At 37.8% G+C, this 20101-nt stretch overlaps 1 protein-coding gene across 1 annotated transcript in view; it reads right to left on the reverse strand.

Moving 5' to 3' along the window:
- LOC115434423 (zinc finger matrin-type protein 4) overlaps nucleotides 1–18160 on the reverse strand; it is a 114526-nt gene extending 96366 nt beyond the window's left edge. The window contains exon 1 of the mRNA XM_030156365.1: nucleotides 17644–18160. The gene's annotated coding sequence lies outside the window, so the exon portion shown is untranslated. The remainder of the gene's footprint in view (nucleotides 1–17643) is intronic.
- Nucleotides 18161–20101: the final 1941 nt, after the last annotated feature.

Here is a 20101-nt window from a genome sequence, read left to right on the forward strand (position 1 = left end):
TTGTTTTGTTTTATTTAAAAACAACCTATATTTTATGTAATAGTCTAACAGTCCCCTATATGTATGTCTTTATCTTCATTTCATATAACCTGACTGGCTTTAAGACCTTTTATTCATGAGCGGTCTGTGATACTTTTATCTCTGAAAATTCCTCTCTGGGTCATTAGACGTTAATGGTATTAATAGCAGATCCTCTGCTCTAGGCCACACTATCTATTCATTAGAGGGTGAATAAAGACTTTAGAAAGTTAGATTTTTCCCAGTTTACTGAGCATATTTCTGTGTTCTTGTGTGCATGTGAGGGTGTATATGCAGCATGTGTGTTCAGAAACAGACTGTTAGGCATACTGAGTTTAATGGGGGGAGACAAAAGGCGGTCTTAAGTTTGAATGGGGGTTGTTTTCCTACTGTAACATATGGGGGATGCTATGCGGGATGGCAAAAAACTGTTTGGGGTCTCTCTGTTCAATTAGCAACTAATTGCACTGTTCTTAGTACATTTTTTCCCCAAATGTTCTTATCCTGTTTTGTGTGACTTTCTTGGTACACTTTTCATCTTTCTATTATGGCCTTAAAAGCTGTTAGCAATTACACTTTACAAAGAGAAGTTTTTATCTCTGTTTTTTATCCAACTGTCAGTGGCTCTTGGCCTTGCACATATACCAACTGCACTGCATGGTTGGACGCTTCTGGAAATTGTCATGACATTAGAAGTTTGAGACTGGCTAAACATTATTATTGGGAATTGCTTGGGGGTGCACCCGTGGCTGTGGTAGACCTCAGCAAGTGTGCTTGGGTGAAACTGGCAGCATTTTTAGGTGTCACATTTATTTGTACAAACAACGGTACACAAATATAAACCTCGACGGGACACACAGCCACTAAGTTTTTCAGGAAAGAGATATGTTCTGACTCTCACGGATGAATATATTTTGTCTTGTCAGGTTCAAACACATACCAGGGCAATGGTCTATGAACTGATAAAGGTGTCAGGGGTGACTAGTCTGAAAATATCTCCATCTACACTAAAGAGGGTGTTGCATCTTTATAACCTGAGGGGCTGTTCGTCAAGGAGGGAACAAGTACTCCAAAACTAGCTTTAAAAAACTAAGGTTTGAGAAAGAGCAGTGTGACACATCTGTAGAAATGTTTTCTGTAATTACATGTAGGAGGAACGCTGAGACTTGAACCCAAAAAAGACCATCATGAAACACAGGAGAGACATCATGCAGTGGTGCTGTTTTGATGACTTAAAAAAAAATGATGAAATGAAAAAATGATGAAAAGAGAAAAAGAAAAAAAAATGATGACACCATGAAGTAGAATTACGCAGAGGTTTTGAAACTAAATCTGAGGACACCAACCAGGAAGCTGAAGCATGGATGATCCTATACAGAAGTCCAAAATGGTTCCAAGGTGCTCTAGGAGTTTTGGACTGCCTCTACAAAATCCTGATTTTAGTTAAGTGGAAAATCTGTAGGCTCAACTGAAGAAGTGTGTTTGTGTAAAGAGGCCCACCACTCTGACTCAATAGCATACTGAATCAAAGATCTTGCAAATTGTCTGAGGCTTGTGCAAGGCATTTGGGGGTGTTTGATTGCAGTTACATAACTGAAAGGCAGTGCCAGCAAAAGTTTGGAAAATGTATATAAACATTTGAAAAGCTAATAAAACCTGGAAGCTAAAATTTTTCTCTTATTCTGAAATGTGAAATCACCTTTCAGAGCAGACTTCAATGGAAGTCAATAATGCACCCTATTTTGACAAAAAATGTACCTTATATGATGGGAGAAAGACATTCACAGTTAATTACAAGAGGCAAAAAACACTAAATTTTGACTTCAGTTGAACAAGAAACTAGAAAACTGCATTTTCCTTCCATGCACTATGGTCATGGAATAATCTTCAAAAAAACTTTTAAACTATAAATACCATAATTTCCGGTCTATAAGCCGCTACTTTTTTCCACGCACTGTGAACCTGTGGCTCTAAAATGATGTGGCTAATTTATGTTTTCTCAGCTAATGATCGATCCGGCTGATGAAGAAGGAAATAGAGCGGCTGCATGTAAGCTTGGCATCAATGAAGCTATGGTGAGACGTTGGAGACGGGGTGAGTGCGGCTTATAGTCCGGAAAGTACGATATTCATCTCTGTTAATGATTTTAAAAGTATCATGGAGAATGCTGTGAAGGGGGAATGTCACTGTTTTTGTTGAGAGGCCATTATGGTTGAATTATTGTTGGTCTCTTTTATTGTTCATTGTGTATCATGCTACGTGCATCGCTTTTACGCCCACCAGAATATTACACACAGTTTTTATTTTTTTACACACCCTGTTCCTCCATTTCTGCCTAATACCCTGATTGATGCAATATACTGCCCAACTTCACCACTTTATTAATTTAAGTTTTCTTCGTTTTGTCATTTGTTGCCACTGCTTAGTTTAATTATTATAATTTATCATATCTTCTATACCGATTTCATTCTTGTTTTACAGTACAGTACAGTTTTGCAGTTCTACAGTATGTTAATCTAGGGCTGTTTAGTGATAAAGGAACTGGAAATCAATTCCAGCCTTGGACCCATTGTATGAATCTTCTCTAAAATTAAAGGAGTTCATCCTTGACACATGCTCTACATTTCCACCAAGTAACATGAAAATGGATGGTGTATTTTTTGCACAGTCTTTCTAACAAATTGGTAGATAAACCGGAGTGATTAGCAGAGGTAATAAAGTAGTAGTAGTTAACTGAAAAAACAGACTCACGTAACCAAATGGACTTTCATACTCAAATTGTAGTCTAACAGTTATTCTTTTACATCCCAAACTTCATCTCCAAGTGAAATTTCCATGAAAACCATGTATGTAAGACCTGAGACTGCATTAGTGTCAAATTGTGAAAAACTAAAAAAATTGTCTTTTCAATAAAATGGGGGATTAAAACATGTAGCATCTCTGAACAGAAATGCACTTGTTACCTCTGGGTCTCTGCTAATATGAAAGCTCTTTGGAAGGCATTGAGTCAAATCGGAGTACCTACAAAATATCAGTGAATTCAATATTATCCATATTGCATTCCTAAACCCAAAATAGTCACATGTGAGCAATACTGTATAGTATTTCCAAGTACAGCATTAGTAGGCGGATTACCATGAAACTGAGAGAAATAATAGATTTCCCATGAGGCACCATGCACCTCAAAACAAAAGACATGCATGTCCTAAGAGACCAACCTGGAGGGAAATGTGAAAATAATAAATTCAAAACATACTAAAAAGACACATTAAAAAATGTAAAGGAAATCAGGTACATAATTGCAATGAAAGGAAGAAGTGAAGTGACACGAGCCAAATAATGCTTGGTAATGACTTTCTCTCTCCATATTTTTCACTCCACTCTCACTCCCTTTCTCTCAGTCTCCAATATTACACTGATATGACAGCAAACAGCTAATTAACATTATGCAATTTCCCTCTTACTAATTAGTAAAACAAGCTCCTTGTTCAGTGGCACAAAAGCCTCCATCAATTTGGAAACACTTTAATTCATTTCAGAATCTCCCACTTACTTTAGGTCTTGCTCTGACTATAAAGCAGGTGTATGAATGGTTTTAGTGCAAAACATTTGAGAGCTAATGATGCATTTTGGTCCTTAGGGGACATGTAGACTAATGTCCTTGTAGGATCAACTGTCAATCTCACAGATCCAATTTATAAATGTGTGCTATGTGTGTGAGTGTGTTAAGTATATGGCTGTCAGTGTGGTGCATATTTACTTGGAAGAATATGGAATGATATGCTTGCAGGCATCCCTATAATATGCCAGAGGTGAGAAACAATTTATTTCTGCACCATTTAAAGAGGTGTGCATCTCAGTGTGAGTGTGTCCAACACTTTCTTTTATAAGGTGTGGGTGAAAACCTACATTTAACTTTGACGTCTGCTGCTGTGTGAAATAATGACATAGGTCAAGGTCACGGTTAATGCAAAGCTAATGCAATGGTGTAAATCACCGTAAAGGACAAGCCCTGTGTAAAGGACAGTTCATGCTGGGCTGGATTTCCTCCTGATTTCCATGATATCTAGTGTGTCAGCCTATGCTCTTTTCATTAATTGTGTGTTTTTATAGACAGAATCCACATGGGATTTTAGGTTTGTGTTTGGCCCCTAAGTGGGACCGTGCCTCTGGAAAACTGGAACTAAAACAAGAACCATAAATTCAGTCAGAGTCGGAAATGTCAAGTTATGGTCAAAAACAGTATTTAGTTTGTCAACTCTGCTTTGTTTTTTTAGTTTAAGGAAATGTTTTTCAACCTTAGGGTCGCGAACCCTCGTGGAGTCACAATGGAATTCAAGTGAGGTCGCCCGAAATTTATAGTAATTGATAAAAATAAAAATAAAAAAATTCCTAATAAAATGTTTTTTGATGATTCAATATATATTTCATTACACTTTAAACACCACACACTTTTCCTAAAAAAAAAAAAATCAAGTTCAAATAAAATGTAGGATATAATATCTAAGAGGGCATATCTTGATTGACCCAATCATGTGACCATGTACGTTACTACGCTTCAACCTGCCCGGACACAGTTGCAGTCAGAAAACTGGACTGAACACAGGAAATGGAAAGATTTCTTCACCCGCCTGGCCCCGCTAAGACATCTCCAAGAGAAACTGAGAAGCAGACACCAAAAAAGTGCATTATATACTATACATTACAGGGTGGGGAAGCAAAATTTACAATGAACATTTAGTTGTTTTTTCTCAGCAGGCACTACGTCAATTGTTTTGAAACCAAAGATGTATTGATGTCATAATCATACCTAACACTATTATCCATACCTTTTCAGAAACTTTTGCCCATATGAGTAATCAGGAAAGCAAACATCAAAGAGTGTGTGATTTGCTGAATGCACTCGTCACACCAAAGGAGATTTCAAAAATAGTTGGAGTGTCCATAAAGACTGTTTATAATGTAAAGAAGAGAATGACTATGAGCAAAACTATTACGAGAAAGTCTGGAAGATACTATTAAAGAAGAATGGGAGAAGTTGTCACCCGAATATTTGAGGAACACTTGCGCAAGTTTCAGGAAGCGTGTGAAGGCAGTTATTGAGAAAGAAGGAGGACACATACACTACCAGGCAAAAGTTTGGACTCACCTTCTTATTTAAATGACATGAGATGGACCACAGATGGCCAACAAGTGCTCAGCATCATTTGGAACTCCTTCCAGACTTTTGGAAAACATTTCAGGTGACTACCTCATGAAGCTCATCGAGAGAATGCCAAGAATGCACAAAGCAGTAACTAGAAGCACTCGGAGAGCGCAGACCTCCGCCAAGGCTGATCAGTGGACCCCCCCGTGGGCCCCCCCACGCCAAGGAGGTTATATTTTTGCCAGGGTTTGTTTGTCTGTCTGTTTGTTTGTTTGTCTGTCCGTTAGTGTGCAACATAACTCAAAAAGTTATGGACAGATTTTGATGAAATTTTCTGGTCTGCGCCCCCCCCCCGTGGGCCCCCCCACCCCCGATCACCACTAAAAATTAATCATTTCTTCCTTATCCCATTTCCAACAAACCCTAAAAATGTCATCAAAATCTGTCCATAACTTTTTGAGTTATGTTGCACACTAACGGACAGACAAACAAACAAACAGACAAACAAACAAACCCTGGCAAAAACATAACCTCCTTGGCGGAGGTAATAAAAGCAAAATGTGGCTATTTTGAAGAATCTAAAATATAAAACACGCTTTGAGTTTTGTCACATCTTTTTAAACTACATAATTCCATGTGTGTTCATTCATAGTTCTGATGCCTTCAGTGACAATCTACAATGGAAATAGTCATGAAAATAAAGAAAAACTAGAAGCACTCGGAGAGCGCAGACCTCCGCCAAGGCTGATCAGTGGCCCCCCCCGTGGGCCCCCCACCCCCGATCACCACCAAAATGTCATAATTTCTTCCTTATCCCATTTCCAACAAACCCTGAAAATTTCATCAAAATCTGTCCATAACTTTTTGAGTTATGTTGCACACTAACGGACAGACAAACAAACAAACAAACAAACAAACAAACCCTGGCAAAAACATAACCTCCTTGGCGGAGGTAACCAGGTGAGTCCAAACTTCTGCCTGGTAGTGTAGAATAAAAACATTTTCTATTATGTAAATTTTCTTGTGGCAAATAAATTCTCATGACTTTCAGTAAACTAATTGGTCATACACTGTCTTTCAATCCCTGCCTCAAAATATTGTAAATTTTGCTTCCCCACCCTGTACAGAGCCTAAATGTCATCTAAAATTAACGTTTATTTGCGACATAGTATAACAAACTACTACATGATCAAAAACAAATTAATTTGAGCAAAAAACAGTCTCCGTCTCCAGAAATTTGTGATGTTAAAATGGAGTCACCAGCCAAAAACAGGTTGGGAACCACTGGTTTGAGGAGATAACTCTGGTCTGAATGTACAGTCTAACAGAATTGGACTCAAATTCTGGAACCATCTGCACAGAAGCAGAAAGAAGTCTTTACTGTAAAAACATGGCATTGCAACATGGCCTTCTATATGGAGGTGACTCACTTCAATTAAAGATATAAAAGACCTGCAGGCATCCTGAAGGACATCCCTGTTTCTATGTTAGGAAGTTGTGGATTTAAAGTAAACTGTTATAGTATGTCACAATACTTGTACTTGTAAACACAATTAAACCTTGGCTTTTCCTTGAGCAGTGGTCAAGAAATCAATAGATGGAATGGCGAAAGCAAGTGATGTAGCATGAAAAGAAGCTATGAAATAGAAAAATAAGACATTTCATGATCCTGTCACAGCCATTATATACTAACAACACATATAAACACACCCACACCTTTGTTAAACTCTACAGGAACACTCTAGAAGCAACAGGCAGCACAAGGATAAGCTTACCCTTCTCTGTTGTATGTTGCTAATACTGCTTATTGATCGGGATATTTAATGTTTTTTTTTTTTTGGTTTTTTTTATTATTTCTTTATGTTAGGTTAGTCACATTCTTGAGTGACAAATGCAACACCACAGTTATTTATTTATTTATTTATTTATTTTTGTGGTGGGCAGCAATTAAAATTTTTAATCACGATTAATCGCATGGCTTTCTGCGATTAATCGCGATTAATCGCATAGTTGTTGGGGGGGGGGGACGCATCAACAGCATGTATTGCCTTTCAGTGATATTCCAGACTGAAAGTACTCCGGTGATAAAAATAATTGCACATGTCAGTGCTTCCAAACAACTGTGTCCTTCTCAACCCCACCATCTGAAGACATTTAAAATGAAAATGTCCATGTAAAAAACCACTACTTTTACACATGTTTATGTCCCCACCAGTGTATTTACAGTTGTGAGTGATTGACAGGAGTCTTAAGCCCACTAATCAGTACTAATACTAATAAGCCCATTAATATGTGATGTTCAGTTGTTCAAAGCAAGCAAAAGGGGCCCTGAAGTGGTCAGAATAAGTGGCACTAACGTATGTTTTGTCCTTTCCGTGTTACTGTAGTCAGTTCGGACTAAGAACAAACAGACATGTTTCTTTCACTCTTGTTTGTATGGCCCCAAAAACGTTTGCCTGTGAGTATTTTATGTTCAGTTGTTGTAAGAATGAATAGTATCAAATATCTCCGATGTGAACCTTTGTTGCTGAATAAAAAGACGTTGTAAATCTTTAATTAACCTGTAAATGCTAATCGTTAGCGTGTCTATGGATTTTCCCATTCAAGTTAGCATCGAGATAAAATGACTGCTAATACAACATTCACATCGTAAATGAGTAAAGGTTAGTTCAAAGGCTGACATATTAGACCTAAACACAACCAATGAATTTACATAAACTTAGCATGAGCCTGCATAAAGAATTAGCAACCCATCTCCGACTGCTTGCATAAACGAATTAGCTTAAACATCAGCATTACTTGTAAAGTTCGCCAGTTTTCTCCTCTCAGCCGGCACATACACACAGCACCGGTGTGTGGACCGGCAAAATAAAAGCATGAGTTTCAAAATAAGAGTCTGTATGTATAACTCAACTAAGACTTGCTTGAAAGGCAGAACAATAATAAAACAGCGTTAACGTGAGATTAAAAAAATTGTCGGCGTTATTTAATGAATGCGTTAACGCGGTAATAACGCGTTAACTTGCCCACCCCTAATTTATGTATTTTTATTTTTATTTTTTTAAATCAAAACAGTATTAAGTGATTATTGAAATGTATAATAAAAATTACCACAACAATAAAAGAAACCCCAATGTTTAGACCAAATTATTTTCTTAGTGTTATAATGACAATGCAAAACAAATGTAAGATTCAGTATTCACAGCAAATGAAAGACAGCTGTATAGAGCAACATGGGTTTCTGTGTGGCTTAATGGAGGTGAGTTCTACAGGTCACATAGGTTTTAGCAATTTTTCTGGAGAGGGATTAACATTTTTGGATTTTCTGGCAAAACTAGCAAGGACGCAGGTGCTTCTACGAAACTGGTCCCTAAAAACAGGACATGGGGCTAATAATTCAAACAAGATGTAGACTAATGTTATGGAGCAAGTTTGGAAGCACTTTGGGTCTATTTTAAAAATAAATATTGACTGAGATAAAAGAGAAACTACTTTTCAGATAAAACATATTTTTATACAAAAATCCACATGTAACACAGTAAAAAGGACACAAAAAATTACGCAGTACTATTTTTTTTAATATCTTTGTATTGTTTCAGGTACATTTTGGGAATTGAAGTAATTATGCAAGGCAGAGTGTTTCACAAAAATGGCTGCTGTTGCAAAATCACTCACAGTTTATAGTGTTTAAATGGACAGGTTCTGCATGTAACACGGGTGGACACAATGGGTTACGCATGAAACCTGGAATGAGACTGAGATTCATGAAAAACCTGCATGTCTGGATTACAAAAACCACTAGGATCATCAAATTTAACAGTGTCTTTATTTGTAGCGGTATATAAGACCATTTCAAGCCATGTTTTCCAGATCAAATGCACTGACACCTAGGTAGCTTTTCCTGTCCTAATTTTGGTCTTATTTTTGACCCCAATATTTTATTAACATTCATAAATTTTGGGATGGCTCAGAGCAAGAGTATATTTTTTTGCATTTATCCCAGGTCATCATCAGGTACATCCTGGTGGGAAATATGTCTACATTTCTCTTTTATTAATGGGTCTAAAAAGCTGGAAAAGTGCCAGATACCAAAATGAACCCAGTTTCACAGAAGCACCCATATAGTGGCTTATGTTCCATGCCGTTGAGAATACTCTATTACTAGGGGTAGAGTTTGTGCACAGAGGTAACCTGTAGATGAGGAGAACCATGGTATTTCTTTTGTCCTACATTACAGGATCATGGCCATGGAGGTCTTTGTAGCGTTCAAGCTCTACGTTAAAACACTCACTAATGGTGACGGACAGGGACTTCTGTTAGATCTTCATCCACAGCCCTCTGTCTTCCTTTGAGAACAACTCCTCCAAGACACTCCTTTTCATGCCATGCAGGGTGTGTCTTCTCCATTTCCTCTCCTTCAGACACCTTCTGCTGTTGCTCCAGCTCCCTGATGGTCCTGGTGCTCCTTCTGTCACATTGGCTTCTATCGTTACCTTCCTCAGCCTCTTCCCTGTGGCATCTCTCTCACTGGCTCCATTACTGTGGCCTCATGCAGGACCACTTGGAGAGGTCTTCCTACATCTTCTCTTTGATGCTTACTACAAACGTAGCATCTAGATCCACCACAGTGAAGTGCTCTTCCAGTCCTTGCAAGATGGATTCTGATGAGCTGAACAAACGTCCCTGCCTTGTGGGAGTCCTCACTCTTCAGATGTGCCATGTTATTCCTGCTCATTGGGCTTTCCTTTCATGGATCCAAAGCTTCTGTAGGGATCACTGGATATTGCTCGGAAAATCTTTCCCATTTACATATGAATGGTACAATTCCATGCAATGAGCACACCTTAGAGCGTTTAGCTTGCTCTACCATTGTCTTCAGCAGCATTCATGTACATGCTATTTGATGCAGTGAGCTTCCCCTGCTACTCAGACAAAGGCTCAAAAAAATGATTTTTTTCTGTATTGGAAACAGTAAAAATGCATCAGACAATTGTTTTAATCACTGACAGTGTTTTGTGAGGTACAATATGCAATATAATTTTATGTAAGTGATAGCAGAACAATTGCATTGTAGCCCAGTCATGTTCTGGTCTTTAATAGTTTAGCCCCGTAGCCCATTTAATACCAGATTTTACTGCCTATCCTAGACAGAACTGAGCAGTAAGTGAGAGAAGCAGAAAGAGAAGAGAGCCAGAAAAGATAATTACAAAGGATCTATATTATAGAAGCCAAGTGGCCTCTGCGTGTGTATGTGTGTCTGTTTTATAACTGGCAAACTGGACAGAGCTAGCCTTTGCCTTTTAGAGTACTTACGTATTTTGGGTCAAGGATCAGACAGGCAAAAACAGCTTATTGATATGACCAATACTTTAGGAGTTATTAGTTGTTTTTGAAATTACAATGGGCTTACAGGTGGCCTGCGGACAAGTCCATTCAAAGCCGCAAATGGGTGGGTGGGTGGGGGGGCAACGGAAACACCAGGACATGATGGAAGAACCTGGTTCAGCTGGGATCGCACACTAACAAGGTCGATCTGGTTCTTACTGTGGCCCCGTTCCACTCCGCCAGTCTCCGATCAGACCCGGCCTGTTAACATTCCCCTCTGGAACCCCCCACCACCACCACCGTAAAACAGTGACAGACCATTCTGCGCAGACTCCAATTAGATGGACCGGAGTTCAGCAGATCCAGACAAAGAATGGCAGCGATTTGCAATAAACCGTCATGTTCAGTCCTGTGTAAAAGTCTATGGTCCACGTCGATGTCAATACAAAACAAAATGAGAGCGATTCTGTTTCTTTCTAATCTGTGTGTTACACCACTAAGCGTAGTCAAGTCATCACATAATGTGAACGATAAGTCATACAGTAATGATGTAAAGACCTTTCAAACTAATATATAACATCACTATGAATGCATTCTATTGTTACTTTTGTTTTCAATACAAAACAAAATGAGGGCTATTATATTTTTTCCTAATCTGTGTTACACCAGTAAGCTTAGCTCACCTCCCCATTTTATCAACTCTACCGCTTCTAAAACCTGTGGATTCCCACAGGTCAACGTGCTAGTTATTTTTATAAGAGTCTCTATGGTGTTTTTCTTTTTAAATAACGGTTACATATTTGCTTTTAAGCTTATTCTACCATGTTTTGTTCTTCTCTTTTTTCATTTCATTATGTTGCGTGGTACCTTAGTAGAGAGGCCTTGACTCCGTGAATGGAAAGCTCTTTTGTGCTGAAGGTGATTTTCTTGTGTTGGCACACAGAGTGAATGAGAGCATGCACTGTTTGTTGTTCAAACTAAAACTCATCTTAACAAAAAAATCAACAGCTTCATTATTTCAATTATTACTGAATCATCACTTGCCACTGTATAACTGAATAAAATAGTGCATATCCAAATTCTAGAAATGGAAACCATCTAACCAGAGAAATCGAATATTTGGTTCTAGCTCAACTTTTTGGAGGGTTTTCTCTTTATAGATTTTTAATTTAGTCTCTCATATAGACTAAACAAATAAAATCTCTATGGTACTCACTAGATTAATCAATGATTACGATACATATATTTATACCGTAGTTTCAGTCTCGCCTAAGTTTGACAAAATTCATCCCATAAACTCTTGCCTTTTTCAGTTGTGTGCTGTAACTCTTGGCTTTTGATTCACAGAATGTCCAATGACAACAGCATAATTGTTACATAAGGGAATTAAATAGTAGTTTCTTTTTTCCACAAGCGGCCTGTGTACATAAAACACAGATTCTATGATAAGTTATTTGACATAAGCCATTTCCCATAGGTAAACACTACACTACATTTATTTAAAATAGCCTGAAAGCATACTAAACATTAAACATGAAACTGTGCTGTGTTCCAGCCAAACACTCAAAGGAATATGCCACTGATATGCTGATGATGAATGACCTACTATGTGTGTGTGAGCTTAGACTACATGCTGTGATTGTGCTTCACATACATGTTCTAAATAGAGCATGACCTTGGAGCACCTACGAAGCTTTTACCAAGTGTTTATGCTTTTGTTACTCTTCACTGACTGCGAGTATCGTTGTCTATTAGACTTCTGAAGTTTATTTAAAGATAAAACAATGAATTCTACATCTGATAAGCATATTTTTCACTTTTCACTCCTAATATATGTAGAACAGCAACGATGTTTGGCTCCCCTCTTCTCTTTTTGTCCCTATCTGGCACATGGCCAGTTTCCAACCATGGTGATGGAGCAAAAGAAAATTGATTTCTAAAGAGCTCTGTCTGCTATGCCCGGATATGAAATGTGCAACCAGTTATTAGTACAACACTGATATTAACATAACATGACAGCCGTGTCAAGATATGTAGAAAAGATGTCTCTTCAGTTCCTTCTAAGAGATGAAACAGGGCTAAAAAATAAACTGCCACTTGCTCAAAGCGTGTGACATCAGTATTGATGCACAATTGGGATGATAACCTGCTTTGTCTGAGAGGAAAACGGAGCTCAGAAAGCTCTTTGAGAAGGTTGGCATCACACTGATGCAGCCATGAAAGAGACAGACTCAATATCTTGATCGCACAGCAGGTGGTTCCATACTAGTTATTATGCTACTATTAATGAATGTACACTAAGAAAGGTCAAACGGGTCACAGACTGATGCACACGGACACACACACCCACATCAACACAGATCCGCTCGTGTACATGATCAGCAGAAAGGTCACATACAGTTTGTGAGAACAAAGATATGCAGCCTGTTGCTATGGAGCAGTCCTGGAGGAAAATGTACACGTACAAGACACACACCTACACACAATGCTCTATCACTCCTAAAGAAACTGGAGCAATGTGAAGACAAGCGCACACACATTCACGCAATCGCTCAATCAATCCTTGTCGTATTAAAGAAAGCACAGAAGTATCAGGCATTTTTCCAAAGCATCACTGCCTCGATCATCGCTCTCGAACTGTGTGAGCTCCAGAGTTTACATCCTCTTTGTACGTGAGTGCTCGTATGTATGTATAGAAGGAAATTGTGCCACTTTTCAAGAACAACACCACTTCCTCGCCTATTCCTCCAGGACGGGATAAATTATGCCAGTCGGTTAATCACATTCTCCCCCCTCAGCACCCTGAGAGTAAGAACAGAAAACAGGGAAAGAAAAGACGACTTCTAGAAGGCTTTAAAGCTGGCAACAACTACCCCTGAATATGTTACACATTGTGAACATCCTAATTAACTTGTTTTTGTTTGAATTTTATTAGTATTTGCTTTCTTTCTTGGTACAACATGATATCATGAATTGCGTAAATATACACACCATACATGGCACTTTTAATTGGCATATTATCTGTACGCATTATAAGCTTTCTGCGTGTATGTTCACGGCGCATCAAATACCACGTGATTAGCGGTTATGGTTAGGATCAGAATTACGTTTAAGGTTAGGGTTAGGGGTTATGGATATGTTAACCGGAGATCTTGGTGTAAATTGACACGCGATCAAATTAAGGCTGAGCGATTTTATCGATTCTGCGATTTTACGCCACACCGACAGTTCAAGTCCACAGGAAACACTGTGTCAGTTTTGTTCACTTATGATATGCACTTTTCAAAGGCTTGTAGGCCACAGTTTGCTCTGTTTCAATAAATCAAACTAATTTTCCCATCACATCTTTGATTCATTATGTCCAGCATTTGCAAGCTGTAGACTCTCTGTCCAGTCTGAGCCATATATTGTGTAATTGATCGATGCTTTCACTTTTCAGGTTAGTTAATTCAATCCAAGTCAATAGAACACTCAAGATGGCACCAAAATCACTCTGTCCCTTTAAAATCTTTCAGAAAATGATGTAAGTGTATTGAATCATATCGAATTGAATCATATCTAACTGTATCGTTGGCCGACTATCGTGATATATATCGTATTGTGAGCTGAATATCGTGTATTGTATCTTATTGTATTGATAGATTAGAGTATTGCTACAGCCCTAGATCAAAAGGTGTTGAATAACGTGCGAAAGGATGAAAATGCGTACGTATAGCACACCAAATACCATAAGAACTGACATGACATCCAATGCGATTTCATGAGATCAGTCTGCTTTGTATGATAAACCCAGATACAAGTTTGAACAGTTTCAACAATACTGTCTACAGTGATCCTCATTTGATGCAAAACAAAAATAGCCACCTCTAATGCTGCAACTACGTCATTTAACCAGTGATATGTAAATACCTTTTAGTCATTATTAAGAAAAACTTGTGTTAGAATCAATTACACTTCCTTTTCCATGATTTTGTAGTAAATATGAGTCCAGTTTAGTGCTGAAGTGTTGTTTTTTTTGCTATTCTCCTGCACTATGTCATGCAGAGTATTTATCAGTTGTATCAACTTTAACCCATAAAGACCCAAATATCCACCATCGACTAAAATCATCTTCTGATCTGTTTAATACCTGTTGATCCACTATCCTATCAATACATGTAATTAATTGGTGTAAAATACAGTTTGTCATCTTTTCATGGTCATCAGATATGACGCATTTGGACCCATCTTCTACAGCAATGATTCACCAGTAAAACCTGTGGAGTTGGATTAGTGACAGTGGATGGACACACTTGGTTTATGTTCAGTTACTGAAAAAGTAACTTTTTCTTTAGTTTTCTCTGCTTTTGATTTATTAATCCTCAACTTTATTCTGAGCTTTAATGAACATCTACATGATTAGTAAAGTAAATATTGAAAAATACCTGATTTTCACTGAAAAAACACAAACTACAGAAGATAATATTACAATAAATGGTGATAAATCATTTAAGGAAAGTAAACTATGGAGAAAAATGATTTTGGGAACTACCACAAAAGTAACACTGGGTCCTTATGGGTTAAATATAAAGCAGTATAAGCTGTATTCATGTTCACTTCGTTTGCTCTATTCCATTACTGCTCAAGGACACACTGCCACTGTGTCTGCTGCAGTGACCTAAAGTACAGCAGAAGTCAGTCTGAGCAAAATCGATCACTGCACAGGACTAAAACTCTACCGTGCTGATTTCTGATCAATATCTGTATGTAAACAGAGTATGAAGTCTCAGCTCTGGCTACATGTGGAAGAACACACTTGGTGCATCTTAGAGTCATGGATTGCTGTGAATAGCGTCTTAACCCATACGGACCCAGTGCTTCTTCTATGGGAGTTCCCAAATGAAATTTTCTATCTATTTAATCCTTCTTAACTGATTTATCACCATTTATTATAATATTATCCTCTGTATTTTGTGTTTTTTTCAGAATAAATCATGTATTTTCCTATATGTTGTAATGGATTTACTACCACTCTGAGACAAATAAAACCCAACACTCTGATCGAGGGATCACAATGTAACTTGTATTCTTGCAAGAATCAAAGTGAGACAATACACAAGCACTCAGAGCAACCTTGTTAATTGTCTAAACTGGGCTGGCTGAAGTCCAGCTTAAATACATTCTACAAAGGTTACATGACGGTAGTAAATCTAGTTGACCTTTACAATGAGCACAGACAGATGCATTCTTCAGCATTCTTTTTCACCCTTCAGCAGTAAAGTGATTGACAGCAAGCAGGTGAATGTTTAAAAATGATAACTAACAAGCCAGAACATGGCCAGAGTGGTGTCTACCTTTTAAGTGACAGCACACATGTTGCCAGTGAATGGATTTTCCTTCACAATGTATTCTCTGATTGTGTAGATCACAGGTGTCAAACATGCGGCCCGGGGGCCAAAACCGGCCCACCAAAGGGTCCGATCTGGCCCGTGGGATGAATTTGCAAAGTGCAAGTTAGGGCATCAAACTCACAAATAATATTATAATAATCTATAATTTATGACAACACCGATTTTTTGTCTTTGATTTAGTGCAAAAAACATTAAATTGTGAAAACGTTTACATTAACAAACTATCCTTTAACAATAACATGTGAATAACTTGAACAAAATGAAGAAATGAAGAAAATTAATAGCAATTTTAACAATTTTCTGCCTGTTACTAAATGTTTTGTGCATATGTATAAATGGTAAGTCAAGGCATAAAATTGATAAAATTATACTTATATTTCTTAACAAATTTCATTTTTTTCCAGGTTATTCACATCCTTTTTGTTTGGATAGTTTGTAAATGTAAATATTGGCATAACTGAACGTTATTTTTTGCACTAAAACAATTTGGAGTTGTCATTATTTATTGGTTATCATGCTATTATTTTACTGGTCCGGCCCACTTCAGATTAAATTGGGCTGAATGTGGCCCCAGGAAGAAAATGAGTTTGACATCCCTGGTGTAGATGTTCATAAAAGCTCTGATTAACGTTGTGATTTAATATATGAGAAACAGGGCAAACTGAAGAAAAAGTGACTTTTTCAATGAAACATAAAACAAGCATCTCCATTTACAGTCATTGATCTAACTCCATGGGTTTTACTGATGAATCAATGTTGTAGAAGATGACAGTGTTTCCATGTTCACTATGAAGCCTCTGAACATCCAAATGGGTCATATCTGATGACCATGAAAAGATGATACACTGTATTTTAAACCAATTATTTACATGTATTGATAGGATTAGTGGATCAACAGGTATTAAACAGTTTAAATCAGTGGATAGTTTTTGGTCACCAGTGGCTGTTTGGGTCTTTATGGGTTAAAAAAAAAAAGGACATTTTCTGAGAACTGAATGGATGGCAGCATGTGAGGACAGTGAATTGTTGACTTTTTTGACACTTCTCAATGCGTCTGAATGAGTGATATTTAAGGAGCGTCTGTGTCTGCGAGGGTCTGCTCTGGTGACAGACGTGCGAGTGCTGTGCACAGACCATAAGCTGGTATCATCCTTCCACAGACGCCCAGTCTAAGGCCGACTGAACATTCTCCTCAAAGTGACAAATGCTTTGCAGAGAGGCCTTTCAATGCGATAGATGTCATGGGTGTCACATCTAATCCGTATTACGCACAACATTCATCTCATTTAACTACACTACATGGTCATTACTGCAGAGTTAAAATGTACAATGCATTACAACTTTTTTTTTTTGTTAAATCAGGCTGAAAATGCATGCAGCTGCTGCACTATGGTTGGGGTTTTCCTTTCAGAGACAGTTCACTTGCCAATAAGATAAAGTTGCACTGAATTCATGCAACACCTCCAAACAGGCATCAGTTGGTGTAATTAATAAGACTACATCCTGTAATTAAATAATTTGCATAGAAAGGGAAAACGAGGTAAAATGTTAATAAAATAGTGGCTCGTATGCGTCAATTTGGACAGAAATGACGCAAAGTTTGAAGTGACAGCTGCAAACTCTACTGACGCACACTGTCCCATAAGAATTATTTAAGAAATTGGAGTTATTTCCGACTGAAAATCAATGTTTTGACCTTTAAGTGAATGGATACATGCTGAAAAAAGCTGGGTGAACTACTAATATTTAGAGTCCATCACTCACCTTGCGCAGAGGCAGTGACTCCTCTCCGCCAAACCGACAACCATCCGCAAAATCCTCAAACGCACCTGTTCAGTAAAATCCGCTCAAACTCAGCCGGATACTTTATTTCTCCAAGCCGGGGCTCAGATTTTTATTTATATTTTTATGTTGTTTTTTTTTTTTTTTTCTTTCCTTTTTTTATTTCCTCCCTCTCCTCGTGCCGCCTCTTCCTCCAGAAAAAAAAAGAAAAAAAAGAAAAAAAAAAAACTCCCTCGTGCTGCTTTGTCGTGATGCGCGTGTCCTCTAGCGGCTCCCCTCTCCGTACAACCGCGGAGGTAAAAGACGCAGATACCATCCACTACTACTGCGAGTGAAGAGAAACAAACACAGACAAAGTATCCCGGAGTGTCAGGAGGAGAAGTGTGAGCAGCCTTTTAACGGGATGAATGGAAGACACAAAGCGCTCTCGGCTTACACGCGCTGTGATAGTGTACAGCGCTCCACTCGCGGACTGAGTGAGTGAGTGAGTGAGTGAGAGAGAGAGAGTGAGTGTGGGAGCATTGGTCGAGTGAGTAGGTTTCCGCACAGTGCACCAACATGAATATCATCTTACATAAATTACACAGACACACAGCTACAACATTGCGTTCATCAGCTGCGATCATTGCAGTTTTCATCCAATTGTAAGGCTGAAGTTGCACATGTTATTTTCTGACATTTTTTCATGTTGTGATGTAAATATTATAAGTATACATAATGTGTTGTGAGGCTAAATTATGCTATTCTTAACTGTATTTTTCAGTTAAACAATGCACATCTTGAACTGGTTGTTATTATTATTATTATTATTATTATTATTATTATTGTTATTGTTATTATTATTATTATTATTAGTAGTAGTAGTAGTAGTAGTAGTAGTAGTAGTAGTATTAGGGATGTTCAATATTGGCTTTTTTGCCAAAAACTGATATGCCGATATTGTCAAACGCTTAATTTCCGATTCCGATATCTACCAATACTGCTGCTGATATACAGGGTGTCCCATAAGTCTCCAAACATAGGAAAAATAAAAGTTTCTTGACATAAACCATTTTTATTTATATAATATGCTCTATATGACTGCCATTTTGTCGGGAACATTTTTCAATGCATGGCCTCCACTGCTGAAGAACTATAAAGAAGAAATATAAAGAAATACATGTTAGAACCATATATGTATGGAATGTATTATGTCTCCTATGTATGGAGACTTATGGGACACCCTGTGGGATATTAAACTACTTTTAGGTAACATCACATATCTCCTTTCATGGAATTAACACATCATGCCTAATTTTATTGTGATGCCCCATTGGATGCATTCTCAAATGCAACAAGGCTTTCAAAATGTAAACACTGTCTGTGCAAAGACTACATACTTCAACTTAAGTTGTGGAAAACATGCCATATTTATCTATTTTCTCTCCCTCCCTCCATGAGTCTATTACAGTGTGGCAACTCTACAGTACAGTTTTGAAAACTGCACATTTCTTTCAGCTACAAACAATGTTTCATTTACGCGTTGGTAAATGCCGGTGAAATCAAGGCATTATTTTATCGGTTTTAATGATAGGCAAAAAAACGATAACAATATTCACTGATATTGCATTTTTATGCCAATATCAGGCCGATAATATCGGTGGGCTGATATTATCGGACATCCCTAATTATTATTATTATTATTATTATTATTATTATTATTATTATTACTATTATTATTATTACTATACTACTACTCCTACCCAGCCAGCATGTGCATGTGGGCCCCAGAAGGGTTCCAACTGGGTTGCATATAAGGGTCCCATGTGGGTTTGTCCACAGTTTCCTTAGTGGCCCCATGTGTGTTTGCCCAAATCAGAATCAAAGGCAAGGCAAGGCAAGGCAAGTTTATTTGTATAGCACATTTCAGCAGCAAGACAATTCAAGGTGCTTCACACAGGACATTGAAATACAACAACAGGGAAAAAGAAACACATTTAAAACATTATAAAAGAGACATGTAAAAGGTGATTAAAAACAGCAAGTAAGAAAACAAGGCATAAAATTTAAAAAAAACCAAAACAAAACAAAACACATATTAAAGTAAGAGTTGCAGTGCAGAGTTTCGAAAGAGAATATAACATTTAAAAAGTAAAAAGCCTTTTAGTCAAAGGCAGCAGTGAACAGGTGAGTCTTTAACCTTGACTTAAAAGAACTCAGATTTTCAGCAGACCTGATATTTTCTGGTAGTTTGTTCCAGATATACGGAGCATAGAAACTGAACGCTGATTCTCCATGTTTAGTTCTGACTTTTGGAACACAGAGCAGACCTGCACCAGACGACCTGAGTGGTCTGGATGGTTCATACTGGACTAGAAGGTCTCTGATGTATTTTGGGCCTAAACCATTCAGTGCTTTATATGCTAGCAAGAGAATTTTAAAGTCTATTCTCTGAGAGACA

Source organism: Sphaeramia orbicularis, chromosome 15, assembly GCF_902148855.1.
Source record: "Sphaeramia orbicularis chromosome 15, fSphaOr1.1, whole genome shotgun sequence".
NCBI lineage: Eukaryota > Metazoa > Chordata > Actinopteri > Kurtiformes > Apogonidae > Sphaeramia > Sphaeramia orbicularis.